This window comes from Myxine glutinosa, chromosome 6 (assembly GCF_964187855.1).
Source record: "Myxine glutinosa chromosome 6, kmMyxGlut1.1, whole genome shotgun sequence".
Lineage (NCBI taxonomy): Eukaryota > Metazoa > Chordata > Myxini > Myxiniformes > Myxinidae > Myxine > Myxine glutinosa.
In genome coordinates, this window is record NC_136266.1 from 112,152,792 (window position 1) to 112,174,817 (window position 22,026).

General features: G+C 35.5%; 1 protein-coding gene and 1 long non-coding RNA gene across 6 annotated transcripts in view; one reads left to right on the forward strand and one right to left on the reverse strand.

Annotated features, from left to right (window-relative positions):
* Positions 1-22,026, forward strand: part of LOC137430200 (macrophage scavenger receptor types I and II) — a 70,745-nt gene that overhangs the window by 35,941 nt on the left and 12,778 nt on the right. The window lies entirely within an intron of this gene.
* On the reverse strand, positions 17,470-18,547 carry LOC144892525 (uncharacterized). Of its 2 annotated transcripts, XR_013623726.1 has the most exons (4): positions 18,179-18,547; positions 17,925-18,087; positions 17,652-17,801; positions 17,470-17,513 (listed from the first exon to the last, which is right to left on the reverse strand). It is a non-coding gene; the product is annotated as an uncharacterized LOC144892525 (long non-coding RNA). The 2 variants fall into 2 exon arrangements; XR_013623725.1 differs by having other exon boundaries at positions 17,925-18,536.

Here is a 22,026-nt window from a genome sequence, read left to right on the forward strand (position 1 = left end):
GAGAGGATTTTCCAGAGAGTCAGAGAGATCATTGATAAAGACCAGAAAAAGCACAGGGCCCAGCACACTTCCTTGGGGAACTCCAGCCTGAACAGGAAGGGGAGATGAGAGAAATCCATTCAGGGCCACACGTTGACTACGACCAGAGAGGAAGTCCGCAAGCCATGCATGGAGATTTCCATGGATACCATAGGAGGAGAGTTTGGTGAGCAGAGCTGGGTGCCAGACCGTATCAAAGGCCCTTGATATGTCAAGGGAGACAGCTCTGATTTCCTGTTTGGCATTGAGGACCTCCATCCATTGTTGAGACAGCAGAAGCAGCATGTCCAGAGTAGAGTGACCTGGTCTGAAACCAAATTGATGATCAGAGATCAAGCCATTGGAGAAGAGGAAAGATTTCATATCCGAAGCAATGATGGATTCCATGACTTTGCTGATAATTGGGAGCAGGCTGATTGGTCTGTAGTTGCAAGGATCTGTTTTTGCACCTTTTTTGTGTAAAGCGGTAATGTTAGCTGATTTCCAGGATGCTGGCAGATGACCTTGAGCAAAAGATAGGGTGAAAAGAACAGAGAGAGGGTGAGATAGAGCGGCAGAGCAGGATTTTAGGACCCGTGGGCTGATGCCGTCTGGTCCAGTTGCAGAATCAGAGTCGAGGTTTGACAAAAACTCCTCCACCTTGTCAGGAGAGAAGGACACAGAGTCCAGGAGCAGTTGGGTTCGACTGGGAAAGGTGGGAACAGAGAGAGATGGGTTTGGGACTAAGGATTTCGAGGCGAACACAGAGTTGAGGCATTCGGCTTTGTCACGTGCGATGTCAACTGTGTGGCCATTTGAGGTAAGGGAGGGGATGGAGGGGGAACAAACACCAGAAACGGATTTGACCAGACGCCACCAGGATTTGGAGGAAGGAGACAGGTTTGAGAGTTCATTCTTGAGTGAGGAGAGATAGTGCTTCCTGGCACTCCTGAGGGTAGACACACACTTGTTCCGAGCTTGGTGGAAGGAACTGAGATTTCCTTCAGTTGGATTAGCCTTCCAAGAGGCAAAGGCAAGTTGTTTCAGGGCAACTGCCTCACCACAAGATTCAGTGTACCATGGACGGGAGGAAGGGTAAGACAATTGAAGGCGAGATGGGATAAATCTGTGCATGAGAGAGATCAGTTTGCTTTGGAAGAATTCCCAGGAAGAATTGATGTCAGAGGCAGTGGAGATGGGAGACCAATCCAGACGATTGATGGCTGCTTGAAGACCGTCCCAGTCGGCCTGAGTGAAATGCCAGACTCGTCGACGCTGAGGAGGCTCTCTGAGAATGGCCAGAGAGATGTCCACTTTGACAAGCACATGATCAGAAGAACCGATTGGAGCAGAAGAAGAGCAGCAGACATTAGCAGGGAAGTTTGTCATAACCAAGTCTAGAAGAGAAGATACTCCATTGGCTGAGATCCGGGTCGGGAAATTGACAGATTGTGTCAATCCCAGTGAGTCACAGAAGTCCTTTGCAGAGGTGCCATGACTAGTGAGAGAGGAACCCACACCCAACCAGGTGGCATGATGACAGTTGAAGTCACCACATATGAGGAAGAGAGAGTTGGGATGAGTGGATAGAAGTTGGTCCATGTTGTCAGACAGTGAAATGTAGATGGAGTCATCACTGTTTGGGGGACGGTACAGAACACATATGAACAAAAGGTGGGAGCGGAGAGGAAGCCGTAACCAGAGGTACTCCTGCGGGTGAGGAGGAATGAGAGCAGTGCAAGGAGAGTGAGGAAGAGAGTTTTTGACAAAGATAGCCACCCCACCACCAGGCCGAGGCTCAGGTCTATCATACCGGAGGAGGGAGTAACCAGGAAGAGATATTAAGGAATCAGAGACATCTTGAAGGAGGAAAGTCTCTGTTAAGCAGATCAAGTCTGGATTGTCAGAAGCAACCTGTATTTTGCCTCGCCATTTGTGGATTTTGCCTCGCCATTCGCCGTTTGGTCCTTTCTATTCATAGATTTTCACGACTCGGAAACCTATCCCCCCTTTTTCCATTGAAACAATGCCCCGCTATTCGCGGTTTTGCAATACTCTGATTTTCCAGGAACGTATCCCCCACGAATAGCGGTGTCTCACAGTATTCTCTAATATAATTGTTGTGTAGATTACGTTCAATAAATTTCAAACTGATCAGACTAAGCGTTGTCCTTGTTGAATTATGATGTCATAATTAAAGCACTAATGACGTCATCGTTAACACTTATTCCCCATGTGGAGTTTACAATGAGCCGTGTTTCAATTTTTTTCCATGGGGTGGTTTCGGAGATATAGAGGTGCAATGTTTTTCGGTTTGTCCAAGATGGCGACTGTAGCACGTGACCTATGACGTCATAATTATCATTAAACTATTCTACAGGAGGAGGTGCTCCTATTGCGTTATACTTGTCGAATTATGACGTCCTAATGAGGGCACTGATATCGTTAGCATATCATTACCCATGGGGAGTACATGACAACGAGCCATGTTTCATTTTTTATTTTTTTATATTTTTTTTTCCATTCAGCGGTATGGGAGATAGAGACATAACGTTTTACCTAGATGGCGTCCGCAAATAATTGTAATAGGTCACGTCCATACCACGTGACCTATTACGTTATAATTGTGAATACAAATAATTATGCAGGCGCTCCGATGGTACAATTTAGTGTCGATCAGACCAATGGTTGCCGAGAAAATGAATTTTAATAATGCAGACGCACGTACGACGTACGCCACATGTGCGCAACCGAATACCTAACCCTGCCTTTTGCTTCGTGAGCACAGGGTAATAAATTTGCTGCATTTGATATTGAAAAATGACTCGCCATTTTTTTATATCCCCCTCCCCCCCTCCCCCCTCTTTGTGTGCATCCTGTGCTATCCTCTATGAAGGCCTACCAGCAACTACCCGTCACGATAGTAGTGTAATAATGTTGCTTCTGGGACACCTCCGTTTAACATGGGAAATCCCTATCTAATGTCATTTACCCCCTTGTCTTTTTCAAAAATAATCATAAACACCTCTATTTCTCCCACCCTCATCTTTATGAACCTTTTGTCTGTAGTACCTATCCTTAATGTTGTTCATTAGACCACTCAAACACTACAAATATTTGTTTTCTCTTATAGACCTATAATCCTTTTTCTACATATCATCTGGCAGATTAATCTTTGACCCACTCAAACATTTTCCCATTCACTTCCATATTAATTCTTTCCCTCCCTCATTGCCCCTAAAGACCTCTATTTCTCTCACCCTGTTCTTTACGAACCTTCTAACCTTTTGACATGTTATCCTTATTCATTAGACCACTTAAACACCTGTGATCCTTCTGACCTTATGAACCTTTTAACCTTTTACTCTTAATATCATCTGGTGAATATAACCCACTCAAACAACGACCCTACAAATATTTGTTTATGCGTGGGAAATAATTTAATTCTCCTACAACTCTCTTCACCATCTAATATATTAACAAAAAATATGTTTGAGTTTGGTTCTTTATTAAGATATTTTAACTGAGCTAAGATAAAATGGTAAACCTCCCTCAATGTTCTTATTTGAGCGCCTCCAGTGCCACATACCATTTTTAAATTAAAGTATATATTTTCCTGACAACCATCAAAGTTTTCCGTCCACTCAAAAATATTTCCATCTTTTTTACCCAATTCACCGGTATTTAAATTAATTCTCTTATTTGTTTTGTGAACTTTTTTACCAGTTGCCTTTTCAATTATACCTATTTGATATTTTTCACATTCATTATGTTTTCCATTTATATACCAAGGTTGATTACACCTCCACTCTTTAGTCTGGTTGATACTTGGTTCTATCATTTATATAATAGTAAAAAAGGCGGCGGTAGCCCGTTAAAATCCCCAACCCCCCCCCCTTTTTAACTTATCACTTATATATATCTTATCACTTATATATATCTTATCACTTATGTATATCTTATCACTTATATATATCTTATCACTTATATATATATCTTATCACTTATATACTTATATAACCATAAGGGAGACTATCAATTCCATTTTCTAAAATAAACCTCTTATCATCAAAAGCCCCCAATGCTTTCTTATTTATCTCTTCTGAATATAATTGATGTTTATAACTTCTTATTCCATTAATCTTTCTAAACTCTTCTTTCTTTGTTGTTAAACAGTTATAATAATCCTTAAAGTTTATTGTTTCTTTAATAACATTTTTCTTTACACCTTTTAACTTCTTATCAGTCTTTTCAACGTTATTCACAATGTATTTATAAGCATAAGCCTTTGACCTCAATCCCACAAATTCACTCATAACATTTCCTCCTAATTCATCCTTGAACTTTCCAATCACCTTTTTATTTTTAGAAGAGAACAACTCACTCTCTGGACTGTAATTACTCGTGTCATAGATATTAATGTCTCTTTTCATGTCTGAATAAACATCGTTGGTATTAATTTTCAAAATAAAACTATCTGTATCCATATAAAGTAGATTAACATCATTTTGATATTTCTTCCTCAAGTTATTATAAAAGTAATCATACATTAATGACTTTGATAAATCAAGAATTGTTGTTCCAATATAAATAGGTTTGTTCATTTCAATACTCTCTTTAATCAAATGGATCGCACAAAAGTTCTCAGTAAAGACCTCAGCTCGAGTAAAACTCGGTCTATTAATTAATTTTGATGCTTGTTCCCAAGATGTTGATAGTCTGATATTTTGTCTTTTCCTCACATTCTCCATAGTCTTACCAAAGACCGCATTATTCATCAATTTATAAAAGTCTTTCTCAAAATCTGTTTTTGACTCTGTTCTTCTTTGTGTATTAAAATCAATGTACCCCTTTAACCAATGACTTTGATTGAACTTTAGAACCCTATGGATCTTCTCTACTCTTAGACCTTTTGATAAATATTGTCGCAAATTTCTTTGGTGTAGAACATAATTTTTCTTGTTATATAATGTAGTAAGTAATTTTTCTGTTGATTCACCTATATCAAACGATCGTTGATAATCACTCAACCATTCTTTCTTTGGACTTTCTTTCTCACAAGCAAATGGGAGATCTTTGTGTAGGTTATGGAGTTCCTCTGGATATTTTAAATCAATTTCAAAATAATAACCAACTTTTTCTTCATCCAATTCTTTTTGTGTAGAGATACATACATCTTGTAAAACGTTTTTGTAGTCTTTTTCCTTTACCCATCTAAGTTTTCCATAAGGAAGAGCCTGAGACATTGCCCAGCCATACAGGTTGTTCGCGTCATAGTACATCAAGTAAGAACTCTCTTTCGTTGGATCATAATTTGGAAGATATTTGTTATTTGCTTTTGCGTATCTACTCGAGCAGACTTGTGAAATTCCACCTCTTTTTGCCTTTTCAATCATCAAAAGCATATCAACATCGGTTATCAAATCCAAATCTTGTTTTGTCATTTTCAACATCGCACTCCAGGCCAATCCAGGTGCTGTGTAGTAGTGAGCAGGATCCAATCCATATCCAGTGCGACAAACAGATCTAAAGGCTTCAAATACATCGGCCAATAAAAGCACATCAGTTTTGAGATACAAATCGTGATACTCGCCAAGATTCTTGATGTTATATTTTTCCCAAACATTTTGTGCGTGTACATAATCTTTATCAGATATATGACTATTATTTAATTTGTTATAGAAATTTTCTTTTGAAGGAAGTTGTGTTTCATTGAATCTCTCAAATGAGTCCATATAGTCATAGGGGTAAATTCCCTTTTGTGTTAGAAAATCTTTATCTAAAAAATACTCTGAAAGACATGGAAACTCTTTTAGATTTTGAACCAAGTTAACCAATGGACTTGCCATGAATTTAAATGTATCAAGAAATCTGATATGAGTAATAGGAGATGTGTGAATTGTTTTTGTGAATGAAATGTATTTCTGATCCGTGTTTGGAATTGCTGAGATACTTCCAGAAGTCTTTGAGAGTTCCTTGATAAATAGATGTGTATCATAATGAGCGTTGTTATGAAGAAAGACAGGAATGAAAGAGGGGAGTTGATAATTAATATTACAACTTTGATGAGCCGGACCTCTATATTTACCAGTGAGATGACAATGGTCTCTAACCTTTAGACCTTTACCAATTTTCTCCTCACAAATATGACAGACATTGTTTTTTATAAATTCCCTTTTTTCTTTACTTGTTAAGGACATTGGTTTATTGGTTTCTCTCATTATCTTGGTTAATCGAACACAGTCTTTTTCTAGTCGTTTCACAAACTCCTCTGGGGTATTTGAGCCTCTATACATCTCTAACTTGTTATATTTATCACCAACGGATGATTTGATATAATAACAAAAACCACAAGGAGTATGTTTTTGATATTTATTTGTGTATGATTCTTTTGGATCTTGAGAAGCAGTATCAATTTTTTCTAAAATACTTTCAAAATCAGCATATATAACAAATGGATGTTTGATCTTTTTATTTTCATCTTTGAATGTGATCTTTGAGCCTTCTTTAGGCATATTGATTACCGTTGATTTATGTTCGCCACAATAATTTGAATGTTTATCTAATCTTTCTTGTGAATTGAAGAAGTTAAGACAACGCAAACAAATATATATTTTATTTGTTCTCTTACAGACTTGTGGTTTTATTAATTTAGCAATATCTTTGATGTATGTATAATGTGAATTTTCGTCTGAATTAAAATATAGAAGATTAATATGAGTTTGTTTACAATTGTCAGAAAGCTTTAAAACCTGAATGTTGTTTGTTTCTGTTAGACCATAAACATTAACTGATAAATTATTCATCTTTTCAAATTTAGGAATATCATTTAAAGTCATCGGAAACTTTAGATCTTTCGTATTTAATGTATTCTCATATTTTTTATAATGAGATACTCTTTCATCATGAAAATGTGGAGGATGTAAGTGTGCTAAAATAGACCAGAGAAAACATTTATTGTCTTTATTTTTGATATTGATAACTGCTTTTCTATTTTTGATAACACTGGGTAAATCAATGTAAGAAGAAGCTTTTAGAGGATCTGATTTAAGAATATGAATGTCTATGTAAATAATTTTTCCTATATTGAATCCACTTCCTACGATTGAATTATCCACATCTTGCTCTTGTTTAATAAGTTCATCATAGACTCCTGATGTTTTAAAATCTTGATATGAAGATATAAAGTGTGGCTCAGTTCTCATGTATGGTGCATCTATAACTCCTTCATCCTTTGTCATTTCTAATTTTACTCCCATATAAAATTTAAGTGGTTTCATTTCCTTTAGTGTTTTTTCAATCAACGTTTGAACAGCAGGTTTAACTATTTCTACAGCATCAACTATAGACTCTGGTTCAGGAGGTTTGAAGTTAAAGACTCTTATTTTAATATGTCCTTTGAATGCTCCATCAGAGTTTTTAGTTGTGATAAAATTTGATAAATGTAGATTTGTTTTAAGATGTATTTTGAAGCCTTTCTTGAGGATATTTTTATTACATGTAGAACAGTGTTTTGTTTCAGGTGGAAGAGGGGAAAGTTTGTTTAAAATGTTGTATGTATGTTTTGCGGTGAGAATATGTTGTTTATAATATTTTACTTCCTTCTCGCAAGTATCACAATAAACCATATTTATAGCGTGAGAAAACGTGGTGTTTTATATATATCACTGTGCTTAAAATAAAACACTTTTGAGCTTTACAGCTCCGTTTTATATATATCACTGTGCTTAAACTAAAACACTTTTTCACTCAGAATCATCTAAGTCATAACTATCACATGAATACTCAGAATCATACTCAGTCATCAATAAAGCTACTCTCATAACTATCATTTGAGCACAAACTATTAGTATCATAACTATCATCTGTGTTCAATGAAATACTATCATCACCATCATCCAAGTTCAATGAAATACTATCATCACTATCGTCCGAGTTCAATGAAATAGTAAAATCTTCACTGCTGTATTGACTCATATTTAATTAGCAAGAAAAATATTCCCATCAATATCTATATACTTTCTTTCATTAACAGATTCAATCTCTACAATTTTTATATCAAAAGTTATCTTTAAATAATCTCTAACTATCATAGAACGAAATGACATTTCACCAGAAATATTAACATCATTCATTTTACTTAGATCTACACCCTTTGGATTATTAAAGAAAATACAAATGTCTCCTCTAGAATTATTAATGGTCTTATCATTCTTTTTCAAAGTATCGTGGTCAATCACTTTTTCAAGCTTTGAATAAATTGCCAGGAGTAGAGGAGAAACTTTTGTTAGATTTACTTTAATGGATGTCTTTCCAGGTATAGTTAGAGCTCTTCCTTTAAATGAAATAGAGGGGCTCATGTTATTTTCCATAACTGGTTTTACCCAAAAATTTCCATATTTATCTTTGTTCAATTTAACATCTTTGACATATTTTTCTATATCTTCCACCGAAGTAGAGATTGATTGAAATTTGTCTTTTGTGCTTTGAAACATTGTATTTATTAATGAATAAACTTGCGTTTAGTTTAAGTAAAAATTTACCACATAAATATGATAAGTTCTGAAGGATATTTAGAATTTCCAGACTCTCCATATGATAAATTAGAGAATTGTCCGGCTTGTGATAGAGTGGGGCTTAATGATGAGGATTCATATAAACAATGTTTATTCTGTGATTATATTCTAATTAATGATAATAAGAAATATAAAAAAACATATAACTCTTTTAAATTAGAACCAAAAATGAATTACTTTACAAGATTAATAAGAGAGATGAATGTTAAGCATTATGGTGATAATACACCATTTCTTACAAGGAAAGAGACTCTTTGTATTGAGGAAATGTATAAGGGTTTAATGATATTTATTATTCAAAATAATTTTAATGGAAATGTTAATACAAGATACTACATAAATAAAATAATGAATTATTTTGAAATTAAACCAGAACTCAGGATAAAATATAGAGTTTCTAAAATAGCTCAAAAAAAGTTGGATGACTTGTTTTCCAAATATATAAATGAATGATTTTTTACCCGTTTGGGAAAATAAGATAAAATTTAATAACCATAAAAACATTCCAAATTCATTGAGATGTCTAATAGTTGGTTCAAGCGGATGTGGGAAAACCTGTTTACTTTTAAAGATGCTCCTTGGTCCTAATTTTTTAGATTATGATAATTTAATAATTTTTACAAAGTCAAGTTTTCAACCCGAGTATCAACTACTCTCACAGGGTTTTAATGCAGGTCTTAAAAAGGAAGACATTATCGGTTTATTTAAACTTCAAAACAAACTGAATGATTATAATATTGAAGATATAATACAATTATTTTGTGATACACAGAAATCAAAATCGAAACCCATAACTTGTATTCTCAGTGATAATACGGATGATATACCTTCACCTCAAGATTTAGATAAATCAAAAAAGAACCTCGTCATCTTTGATGATTGTGTTAATGAGAGAAACCAAACAGTAATGGATAGCTACTATACAAGAGGGAGACATTCTTCTTGTAATTGTATATATCTTAGTCAATCATATTTTCAACTCCCTCGACGCTCAATAAGAAACAATGCCAATACTTTTATTTTATTTAAGTTAAATTCAATAGATGTAAATAATTTTTGGAGAGATAATTGCTCTACGTTATGTAGTAAAAAAGAATTTGAAAATTATATGAAACACACGATTGGAAAATATAAATATATTGTTGTGAAACAAGATGAGATACTAAATGATATTTTTCAATAAATAAATACAGAAAATGAATACTGAAGAAAGAGAAAGAAAGTTTAAGGAACATCAACAATTAGTTTCAAAAGTTGTTAAACAACAGGAAGAGATAAAGAAGAAACGGAGACAGAAACTAACTGGTGAAGAAGCCTTTGAAAGAAAACAAGAGAAATTCTTTAAACCACTTTTGAAAACTCAACACTCACCTACAGTTCCCACGGTAGAATTTACTCCGAAAAAACTTCAAATGCTCAAAGATTTTAGTCAGATAACAAAACAAGAACTTGGTGAATTAGAATATGATGACGAGGGATTATTTCGGAAACTTGAGGAGGTAAATCAACCCCCTAATTATGTTGTGGAAGCTCTTCAAAACAATGAATATTCGGCGGGTTCAAAAACCAGAGCAGGTCTCATTCCAACAGAAGAACCAGCAGTGTTTCATCTTGTGGAAGAAAAGGTATTGATATTTAATGATGAATTGATGTTCTTGAGTTCTACTCAACCAAATGTTAAATTAACTCCAAGATTAATGTTTCTTCTAACAAACCCCGGATTCAGCGGTTCAAAATATTTTGAGGAACCACTTGATATGGAAAGAGAGGAAGATAGGGTATATATTGAGTTGCTAAATGCACTTGATTATGGAGTTTCTGTTGCTGGTAAAAGTAAGAAGAATGAGAAGGAGAAACATATTATTGATGCTTTAAGTAAGCTTGGTTCGGGTGTTAGTTTTCTTCCAAATGACCCATCACAATTAGTTAATAGGCTATTATTGTTGTTAGGTAGTAAGAAGGCTGGAAACAACAATTGTTTTAATGAATCCTCAGCCATTTTAGATCAGTTGATGAACATGAAAATAATTAATAAATGTCAATACAAAGATATTTTATTAGATATTAAATAAGATGAGAAGCACAATTCTTAGTTTTAATTTCACAACGAGCGATTACACAGCTTCATTCCCTTACCCACTACAACTTGACCCCCTTACCTCATATGAGGCATCTTTGTTGTCAATGGAAACTTACAATACCCTTTTTAATATCACAGAGAAAAACAACAAGTTTAGTTATAATCCAGGAAGTGGATATAAAACTATAACCGTTTCACCTGGAGCTTACGAGATTTCTCAAATATCTTCAGAAGTCTCTCGCCTTATGAAAGAAAAAGGTGATGAACCAAAAAATATTGTAATAGATATTCAAAAACACACTTCAAAATCAACTATTAAACTTAAAAATAATTATAAAGTTGATTTCACGATTGAAAATTCGTTTAGAGAGCTATTGGGTTTCTCTTCAAAAAAGATTGAAAATAACGGGACGTTTTACAGTGATAATGTTATCCAAATATCCTCCGGTATAAATTCAGTATTAATTCATTGTGATTTGATTGATGGTGCTTATAACGATGGAATAAGAACAAATACAATATTTTCATTCAGTGCATACTCAACCCCGATTGGTTATAAATTTAATATGGAACCAAAAAATCTTGTCTATTTACCTGTGTCAGGAAAAACCATATACAGAGTAAGTTTTAGGATAACCGACCAAGATAATCGTATGATATCCTTTAATGATGAAATTATATCCATCAGAATTCACCTACGTGAAGTTTTTCAATAAATAAATAATGGTTATTGTGAGAAAACACGAGTTGGGAAAATATAAAATAATTACAGGGGAGGGCATGTTCCTTTCACCAGACTATACAAGGTATGTGGGTAGAGGATACTATAAACCTAAGAGACAACGAGGTGTAGGTCATCAATTTCGAAATAAAGGAGATGGGATAATTGATACTCTAATGGGTATTGGTTCAACCATCCTTAAACATAAAGACCTAATTGATTCAACTGCTTCTGCCGTGGGCTCCGTTGCGGGTGCTATAAAGAGTATAAAAGATGCTCAAAAGGAGTCTCATAAATTACAAGCAATCAAAGAAATAAAAAAAGGTAAAACTCAACTATCTTCACAAGAACGACAAAAAATCATTAAAATACTTGGGTCAGGGTTTCAACAATTTTAATGCTATATAAATACAAGTATGGAAGCGATTGATAGTATCTATGATTTGGATGATACGATTATCATTTCAAACTCCACTAAAAAGGAAGACTATTTTAAGGTAAATGCTATAACAGGAACAGACTGGAATTCAAACGGAACAAAAAGTTTTGAAATAAATAATCAACAAACTTACTTGAATATAGCTGATAGTTTCTTGCTGTGTAAATTTAAATTCACTAAGGCTGCGAATAATACTAATGCTACACTCGTAAATGATTTCTTCTGGAAAATGTTTGACAGTGTCCGCCTGTATATTGGAACACAAGAGGTTGAAGCGGTTGATTATGTCTCTGCTACATCTGAAATGATGAAATTTACACTATATTCGTTTAGTGATAGAATGGGTAAGGGAGCTGTTGAAGGTTTTATTCCTGATATGTCAACGGGTACAAACGCAGACCCTGGTTATAGTCAAAGGAAGTCAATGTATAATGATGAAACAAAAGCAGTGAATAGTTTTACCGTAGCAGTACCTCTTAAAGGTATATTTGGATTTTGCGATTATGATAAAGTTTTGTATGGTCTTAAAATTAGATTTCAACTACAAAGGAATGATAATGTAAATAGGTTGCTTTTTGGGGATGAAAATGCTTTTGGAGACAACAATAAATTTGTTATTGATGATTTGTGTTGGTATATCAGTGAATATACTCCTAATCTTAAAACGGAAGAGATGTTAAATAGAAGACTTAACTCAAAGAAACCGCTAAATGTATCATACCTTAAAAGAAGATGTCAACACGTTAAACTGGAACACACTACCTACACTTGGAATTTGGGTGTTCTTCAAGGAAAGCCACGATACCTCTGGCTCATTTTTTAAAAACCAGATGGAGAGGACGGTACTAATAAGAATAATGCGCTGAGTGATAATGCTAAGGTGAAACAACTTCGGGTTTCTCTTGATGGCACATTTTATCCGCGAGATAGATTGGAAATTGATTGGGAAAAAAATGATTATGCGGAAGCCTACAAGTCCTACCAAAAGGTGTGTGAAAGTAATGGTAATAATGATCCTATTTTGGATATGGTTGCGTTTCAAAAACTTTATACAATCTACGCAATTGACCTGAGTTCTCAAAAGGAAACTATAAAGTCTAATCGAGTGGATACTTCTCTATACATTGAAAGAGGGGAGAGTGAAGAGGTTAATGCATATTGTTTGCTTTTGGAGGAAACAGAATTACAGATTAATACAGATAATGGTGTTATGATTAATATCACATAGGTTTTTTCTCATAAATAAATGGTTGGGGTATATGTTAATCAAATCAATCTTAATAAATTAACATCTTGTATTCAAAATCAAAAGCCTTGTATTATTAATGTTAATACAATTCAAAGAAAAGGAGCTGTAAGAATTGATGTTTTACTCACACACACACAAGTAAAAACACTAAATGATGTTGGATCACTTAAAATTAAAATGACGAAACCTATGTTAAAGAAATATTCAATAGACGAGTCAAGAGGAGGATTTCTCCCGTTTCTAATTCCTTTATTTGCTGGTTTAAGTGCGGCGGGAGCATTGACTGGTGGTATTTCAGCAGCGGTAAAAACTGCTAACGAAAGGAAGGCACAACTAAAAGCTCAAAAAGAATTGGAAAGACATAACAAGGAGTTGGAGAAACAAATTAGTGGAAGTGGTGTAATTGTAGATTTTGCTCAAAAACTTGAAAGTCTACCTGATAAAGCTAGATTGTTGGTTGGAGATATGCTTTCCTCTATCGCTCAAGCGGGTGTTAAACTAACTAAACGGGGTAATGGATTGTATCTTTCTCATAAATAAATGGATAAATGGTTTAAACAATTTGGAAAGAATACAACGTCAAATATAGAACTAGCTAAGTATTGTAAAACACTAAAAATTGATAATGTGGTTATTTGTATGAGAGATGAATTAATACATATAAATAAGAATACAAAGAATATTATTATGAATTTAGACACACAGAATGGTTCTCATTGGGTTTGTATTCATAATAGTCAGGATAAATATTATTTTGATAGTTATGGTATGCCACCACCTGTTGAAGTAATACAATTCTTACAGAATGGTGTTTATCAAACATTTCAAGTTCAAGAAATTAATTCTAAATGTTGTGGTCAATTATGTTTATATGTATTATTTCAACTCAACAATAATGAAAATTTTAATGATATCATTTTTAATCTAATATAAATGACTTATGTTGGAAAAGATGGTTCTATCTTTGGAAAATCCTCTCAGGATATTGATTTATCAAATTATTATACAAAGGCACAGGCTGAACGACAAAAATATAGTGTAAGTAAAAATATTAATATGAAGAATACTTATAAATTAATCAATTATCCAAACCCTACAGATGCGAATGACTTAATTAGATTAAGTGATTTATCACAATATATATTTTTAAAGAAAACAGCACGTTTTGTGAAACAAGTAAAATTTACAACCACAACACCTGGTTATACTGACCATACACCTTTCCTCATTGAATTTAACTACCTGCTTACAATTGAATTTTATAAAGAAGGACATTTAGTTAATATGCGAATTAATAAATGGGGGTATGATATGCCTGATTTAGGGTATAATTGGTCTTTTTCAATAAACATAGAAGACCTACATGATTTAAATCAGTCTCGTAAAGAAGAATATTATCCACTTGGTGAGGATAAGGATTTATGTGGAAGTACAATTAGTAAACAACAAATACGTGATTTTAAGAAAAGAAAAATATATGATAGTATAGCGATGGTTCGCATGACAAAGAAGGAAGGTAATGAGATAAGGATAGAAAGCCGAGGAATACAAACCGATTTGGTAGTGGGAAGATGGGGTGGTATTACCTGTCATAATATTAATCTCACATATATTTCTGATACATAAATGGCAGGAAGAAGACTACAAGAGAATTATAATTTTTGTATTCAAGGATACCTACAAGAAAAGGGTGCTCGGTATTACATACCTTATGATTTGGAGCATATACATGGGAATTTTGTCATTAAAAACTGGCCTTATACTGATATTGTTAAACCCACAAATAGAGACTTGTTTAAAATATTAAATAAAAATGAACTTCTCAAAGTTATGAAATATAAAACTCTTTTAGAAATCGTCAACAAATCTTATTGGTATCCTATTATGAGAAAAATAATTATAGATACAAGAATATCTCAAAATCCAGATGAGTATATGTATAATATTCTTTGGGGTTCAAACTCAAGGGTAGCAAGGGATGAGGAAGGAGTTGAAGAAGAGAAGGAGGAAAGAGAGAAAAAGGAGAAGGAGGAAAGGGAGAGGGAGGAGAAGGAGGAGAGGGAGAAAAAGGAGGAGGAGAGGGAGAAAAAGGAGAAGGAGGAAGGAGAGAAAAGGGAGAAGGAGGAAAGAGAGAAAAAGAAGAAGGAGGAGAGGGAGAAAAAGGAGAAGGAGGAGAGGGAGGAAAGGGAGCAAAGAGAGAGGGAGGAAAAATATAAAAAGATGGAAATCGGTGAGATTCGTAAAAGATTGAGTGTATTACAGCAAATAAATCAATCTCAACGCACCGAAGAGGAAATTAAAGAATTAACAACTCTTATGAAGATAATGGTTTCAAAAATAACAACGTTAATGTCTTCAATTTCAGGGAGGAGATTTAAACGAGAAAGTGGTGAAGAAGAAGAAGAAGAAGAAGGAAAAGATTATGTGATTGATGATGTTGGTGTCATTGACTTTAGTTAGTTTTTATTTGTAAATAAATGGAGGAGAGAGTGAAGGCATTCCTTAGGATTCTTTATGTTTTAAAAATAAAGATTGAAATGTATATGTTGAAAACCAAAAAGGTTTTGATACTCTGTCGGAATTTTTCTGATAAATAAATATGAGTTATTGTCTCAAATGTAAAAAGAAAACTAAATCTAAAAATATCTCTTATGTTAAAGCTAAAAATAATAGAGTTTATCAAAAAGGAATATGTCAAGTATGTGGCTCTAAAAAGTGCCAATTCATCTCTCCTAAAAGAGGAGGAGACATACAAAAGTTTCTGTCAGGAAGTAAATTTACAACAACTGGAATTCCAGGGGAATTACACCTTCCAGGGTATTCTTTCTGTGGTCCAGGAACAAACTTGGATAAAAGATTAGATGAGGCTGACAATCCTAAACCTTGGTCTAAACCTACAAATAGGGTTGACGAAGTGTGTATGAAGCATGATATTGCTTATGGGAAAACCACTACGTTGACTGAAAAACATAAAGCCGACAGCGAAATGTTGTATAATTTGTCTTTGATACAAAATCCAACGTTGAGAGAGAAAGTTGATAGGTTTATTGTGAGAAATTTGATAAATGCTAAATTGAAACTTGGTCTTGGTTATTCCTCAAAAAACTATTAGGCTCTAATGATGTCATCAAGACTGAGGAGCTTTTGGCTGAAGAATTACACAAACCTATAATCACAAAGTTTAAAAGAAGGAAGGTTTATTCTAAATACACCGACCACATATGGTCCGCTGATTTAATTGAATTGAATAATGACAGGGGATACAGGTATGCTTTAACCGTTATTGATTTGAGGAGTAGATTTGCCTGGGTTGTCCCTTTAAAAAATAAAAGGGGTGATACTTTAATGTTAGCCTTTAAGCTAATATTTGATCGGGATAAAAGGAAACCAAAGAAGTTATGGACTGATGAGGGAACAGAGTTCTATAACAAAATATTCATGAAATTTCTTAAGGGGAAGGGTATTAAATTATACAGCACCTTTAATGAAGGAAAGGCAGTTGTTATTGAGCGTTTTAATCGTACTTTAAAAGAGAAATTATATAAAAAATTCACACAACTCGGTTCTCAAAAATGGGTGTATTTAATTCAGGATATTGTAGATAATTACAATAATACAGTTCATTCATCAACAAAATCAAAACCATCAGAAACATTTACAAAATTAGAATATGAAAAGGAGATTAATTTGAGAAAGCCCAAGTTCAAAGTTGGTGATATTGTAAGGATATACAAATGGAAAAGCCATTTTGAGAAAGGTTATACACAAAAATGGACTAATGAATTATTTATAATTGTTGATGTAATGGCTACAAACCCTTGGACTTACAAATTAAATGATATAAATCGAGAAGAAATCTTGGGTTCATTTTACTCGCAAGAATTACAAAAAACAAAGCTAATAATTCATTAAACAACATTTCTATTCACCCCACCCAGATTAGCTAATTTAATTAGTGGTAATAAAAAAATAAATTAAATAAATAAAAATCATAAGCCACACCCACACAGACCACGCCCACACAGACCCCGCCCACACAGACCCCGCCCACACAGACCCCGCCCACACAGACCACACCCATCATCCCCCCACCCTCCGTGCACCCCCACCCTTGACCCTTCACCCCCCTCATCCCACCCCACCTTCCCCACACACACAAGGGGAGGGGAGGGGTGGGATGAGGGGGGTGAAGGGTCTTTGGCAGGGGTGCACCTCCCCGTTCCCTCCTTTATTCTCTTTTTGTAATTAATAATTAAATAATTGTAAACAAAACAAATATATATAAATAATAGTGAAAACATTAAAAGCTTCATATTACTAAAACATTTTCCTTGAGGTATTATACATTCAACTTCTTCCCAGCACAAGTCATCAATTTGTTCCCAGCACAAGTCAAAGACAGCAGATGTGTTGAGTTTTTGAATCTCTTCCTGAAGACAAGAGGACAAGAGGGGAGAGAAAATATTACACACACACACATACACACACACACACACACATACACACATACACATACACATACACACACACACACACACACAAGGATATGAGGATATTGGGATACATACCTCTAAAAAATCGAGCTTTGTGTTCAAGTGGTCGAGTTGAAAATTTAGGGTACCACATGTTGACGGGAAATAACCACTCTTTGGAAAATCAAAAGCATCCCACTCAAAGCCGTGGTTGTGGTTGTGGTCATCTGTTGATGGTGTTATATTCTTTCAAAAAAGAAAGAAAAAACGTTAATAATTTCTCCTAAAAGATACATTGTATTGACAATGAATAAATAAATGACAGCTCGCGTTTAATGGTACCAATCAGAGAAATGAATAATTAATTACCTGAGACAAACTCCGATGGTGATCATCTTCTAAGAACGGTGAAACATCGAATTCATTCAATCTGTGAGGCAGGTCGCTCCAACCAGTGTTCAATTCGTTGTAAACCTCTTGTGGAACAACTTGAAACTCTGCCAAGACCAGGTCATTTTGAAAACCTGAATTGCTGTAATAAAAAAATATATCATGAGTCATATAAATTTAAATTAATCACATACAAAGCTCACATCACCAGTTTAATTCTGAATGAAACTTACCAAAGTCCTGGTGAGTATTCTTCATCAGAGTAGAGAGTGAAATAAGACATGTTGATGCTCATGTTCTTCGGTTCGTAATGATAAAAACAGCACGGCAACACGACCTTTATAATGACCAAAATGTATTTTCGGGAACAGAACTCAGCTTTAACATTTCGAGGAAACAGGAAATAAGACAATGAAAACTTTCTGGGAAGTTATCCAAGTCAGTGAAACAACGTCATTTCTCAAAAGCGAATAATTAATTTTAAAAGGGTTTGAGTATGGTGATGGAAGTTGGAGGAGAATTAAATTATTTCCCACGCATAAACAAATATTTGTAGGGTCGATGTTTGAGTGGGTTATATTCACCAGATGATATTAAGAGTCAAAGGTTAAAAGGTCCATAAGGTCAGAAGGATCACAGGTTCACACAGAAGGACCATTGTTTAAGTGGTCTAATGAATAAGGATAACATGTCAAAAGGTTAGAAGGTTCGTAAAGAACAGGGTGAAAGAAATAGAGGTGTTTAGGGGCAATGAGGGAGGGAAAGAATTAATATGGAAGTGAATGGGAAAATGTTTGAGTGGGTCAAAGATTAATCTGCCAGATGATATGTAGAAAAAGGATTATAGGTCTATAAGAGAAAACAAATATTTGTAGTGTTTGAGTGGTCTAATGAACAACATTAAGGATAGGTACTACAGACAAAAGGTTCATAAAGATGAGGGTGGGAGAAATAGAGGTGTTTATGATTATTTTTGAAAAAGACAAGGGGGTAAATGACATTAGATAGGGATTTCCCATGTTAAACGGAGGTGTCCCAGAAGCAACATTATTACACTACTCACGATAGATTGCTTGTTCATGTCACTAGTGTCGTACTTTGCCTCAAATTGTTCCAAGTTCAGAGCAGAAAAACTCCAAAGCAAACTTGAAGGGTAAATGCAGGTGGAGCATTTCCAGGTAGGACTGTTTTCCTCATTGGCCGATAGGGCATGTTCTGCCCACATGGTTTTTATTAGGGAAATTTTCTCGAATTCACAAACGATGGAAAACTCGAAATGTATTGACGGGTAAATATCTTGCTAAAACGTGTAACCTTGAACTGGTAAACTTTCTACATTTTAACTAGCAAAACCTTATAAGACATCTCGAGGATTGTCGTGACGTTTGAACTTGCGGAAACGTTGTTTTGAAGGTCAGAACTAATCGAGGAAATGGGTGATTAGTACATTCGTTTTGGCTTTGTATGACATTTGAGGGGTTATGCTCAGACTACACAATGACCTTTGTCCTCTTTTGTATTGATGTTTATTTTGTCGAAAGGAAGTTTTGGTTTATTATTGTTTTCGTTGTACTTTAACTTCAATGACCTTTGGTTTTGCAGCATCAAACCTGGCTCTTAAAATTTTTCTTGATTTCCAATTGGCATTCCTTTTCTTTGCTACTTTCAACAAATGTAGGGGCAAGTCGAACCTTTTTATGTCTCCTCGGATGAAGTCGGGCATTGTTTCCGGGTTGTCTGTCCGGCTGTCCGTCTGTCTGTCCATGATAGGTTTTCGTTACCTCGATAACTTACGAACGGCTGAAGGGATCCAACTGAAACTTGGTAAAAGTATCTATAATGATGGAAAGATAAACGGATTAGATTATTGCGTCAATAAGTCAAAGGTCAGATGGGCTCCTATTTGGTAAAAATTCTGTTACTGTGATGACTTGTGAACCAGTGATGGATTTTTACCAAACTTGGTACAAGTATATATTTTGATGCAAAGAGGAACTGATTATATTTCGTCATCAAAGGTCAGAGGTCATGTCAGGTAAAAATGCGATGCTTGAGAACAGTTGAAGGGATTTAAATCGAAGTTGGTACAAGCATGTATAATGTCATAATGTTGGTGGAGGCGTGTCGCGGTGTCTAAGATTGCCGTTCTATTATTATTATTATTTTAACATTGAATGTCTTTTATTGTACATTGTGCATGTATTCCACTTTGATTTATTTGTACCAATTAGATCGGTCATACATTGTATTTTGATGTGGCAGTGCCTGAATCACAAGGTTTTTTTTTTTTTTTTTTTTTATGGTTGGGAATGCCAAACGAGCTAATGTAAAACTTTGTGGAGATGCGGGCTTTAAAAAAATCTTTTGGGCAAGATGGAGGATCATTGAGGACCAAGATGGCAGAAGGTATAAAAGCCAAGGTACTGACGGTAACAAGTGGACACGGCAAGGGGTTGAACAACCGAGAGAGAAAATTGTTTACTGTATATTGTCGTCGTCGGGTCAGCCCAGGTGCCTTGTCCGAATCCCGACTAACCACGTCAAAGCGGTTGCGATGGGGAACTGACTCTGCTCCGAGCTGGATTAGAGGCCTGTAGGCCATGATGCCGTACTCCATTTGAATAACCGAGTCGTTCAGTATGATGCGCTAATCGGTGCTGTATATCCATATATCCAAAATGACAACCCAATAGGTGGTTCCTCAAACGTAGGTACGGTCTCATACTGGGCGCCAATTACTTGAACCCAATTTGTCTTTTAATGCACGTGTATAACTAACTGGCAATTGAGACACTCAAAACAGCCAGAGACCAAGTGATTTTATAATGGTGTATTGAGAGAACATAGCGGGAATACAATAAGGAATTATTGGCAATTAAAATCCCACTATCCAATACATACCCCCAAATTAATGGGAACATTGCGGATCTTTAATTAATGAAAGCCTTGAAGCCTCAGACACACTGCGGTAGACAAGTGAGAATCGACAGGACAGAAATACCGAGTCCGGCAGCACGCAGCTTTATACAAGTGGTGACGGGCCAACAGTCAGCATTTCTCGGCCACAGACTGATCTCAGCTTGAGGGGGAAAGTGGGCATGGCTTGTTGGAGTGGGAGATAGTTGGGGAGGCTGAGCTGTAAAGGCCTGGTTTGGGGAGAAAAATCCCATTGCAGCTCATATGCAGGTTCGACCACGAGCCCTGCTTGCCTCTAACACCTCGCTGTTTGCAAAACCTGCATATATAGCTGCGGACCCACCTTACCATGGTGTCACTAGCCCCTCTCCGTTCAGCCACCATTGGCCCGAATGCAGTCTTTAGTTGGGGCGCTCTTCCCTGACCTTTCACCCAGTTCTCTTGACATGCTGTAATGCTGTATTGTGATGGTGGCTTTCCCACTTAAACTTGGTGCCTGATGGGCTGTCAGATCACTTTAAAGAACATAAAATACAGATTACAAAGGGAAAAACATTGAAGGGGGGGGAGGTTTCTGGGGAAAATGTTTTTGGATGCTCACATGTGAGGGGAGGGGGGGGGGGGGGGGAAGACTTCACAACTTTCTATCACAATTAAATTACTTCATGCTTGCACTGATGCATGCAATATGGGAAATAACTATTGCTATATTGTGTGAGGTTGCCCCCTGAAGGCATTCCCACAACTACATATGTGTAGTTTTGTTTTATCCTCTTCTCACTGTTAGCCCCATGGCTGCCGAGGCAGTTTCATCGACTAAAGTAGCGATTCTTAACCACTGATCCTCAGACAACTCCCAGTCTGCGAAAGGAGAGCTACTGGTCCATGGAGTAATGCCAGAAAAAAAAAAATTTTTAATAACAGAAAAGGTTAAGAACCACTGGACGAGAGGTTACAATCCTGGACTCGTTGCCAATCTGACATAGAATACCCAACTGAGTGTGCAGGAATTTGTAACTTGTTCAGGGTGCCTATGATACTTCTGCTACTCTTCATGAGGTCACCGTGGATCATTAAGGTCGCCAAACTAATGCTGACGCATGGGACTCTGTTTAACGTCTTCGAGGAGCGGCGCACACATTGATGCCTCGCATTGCTTGAGAAT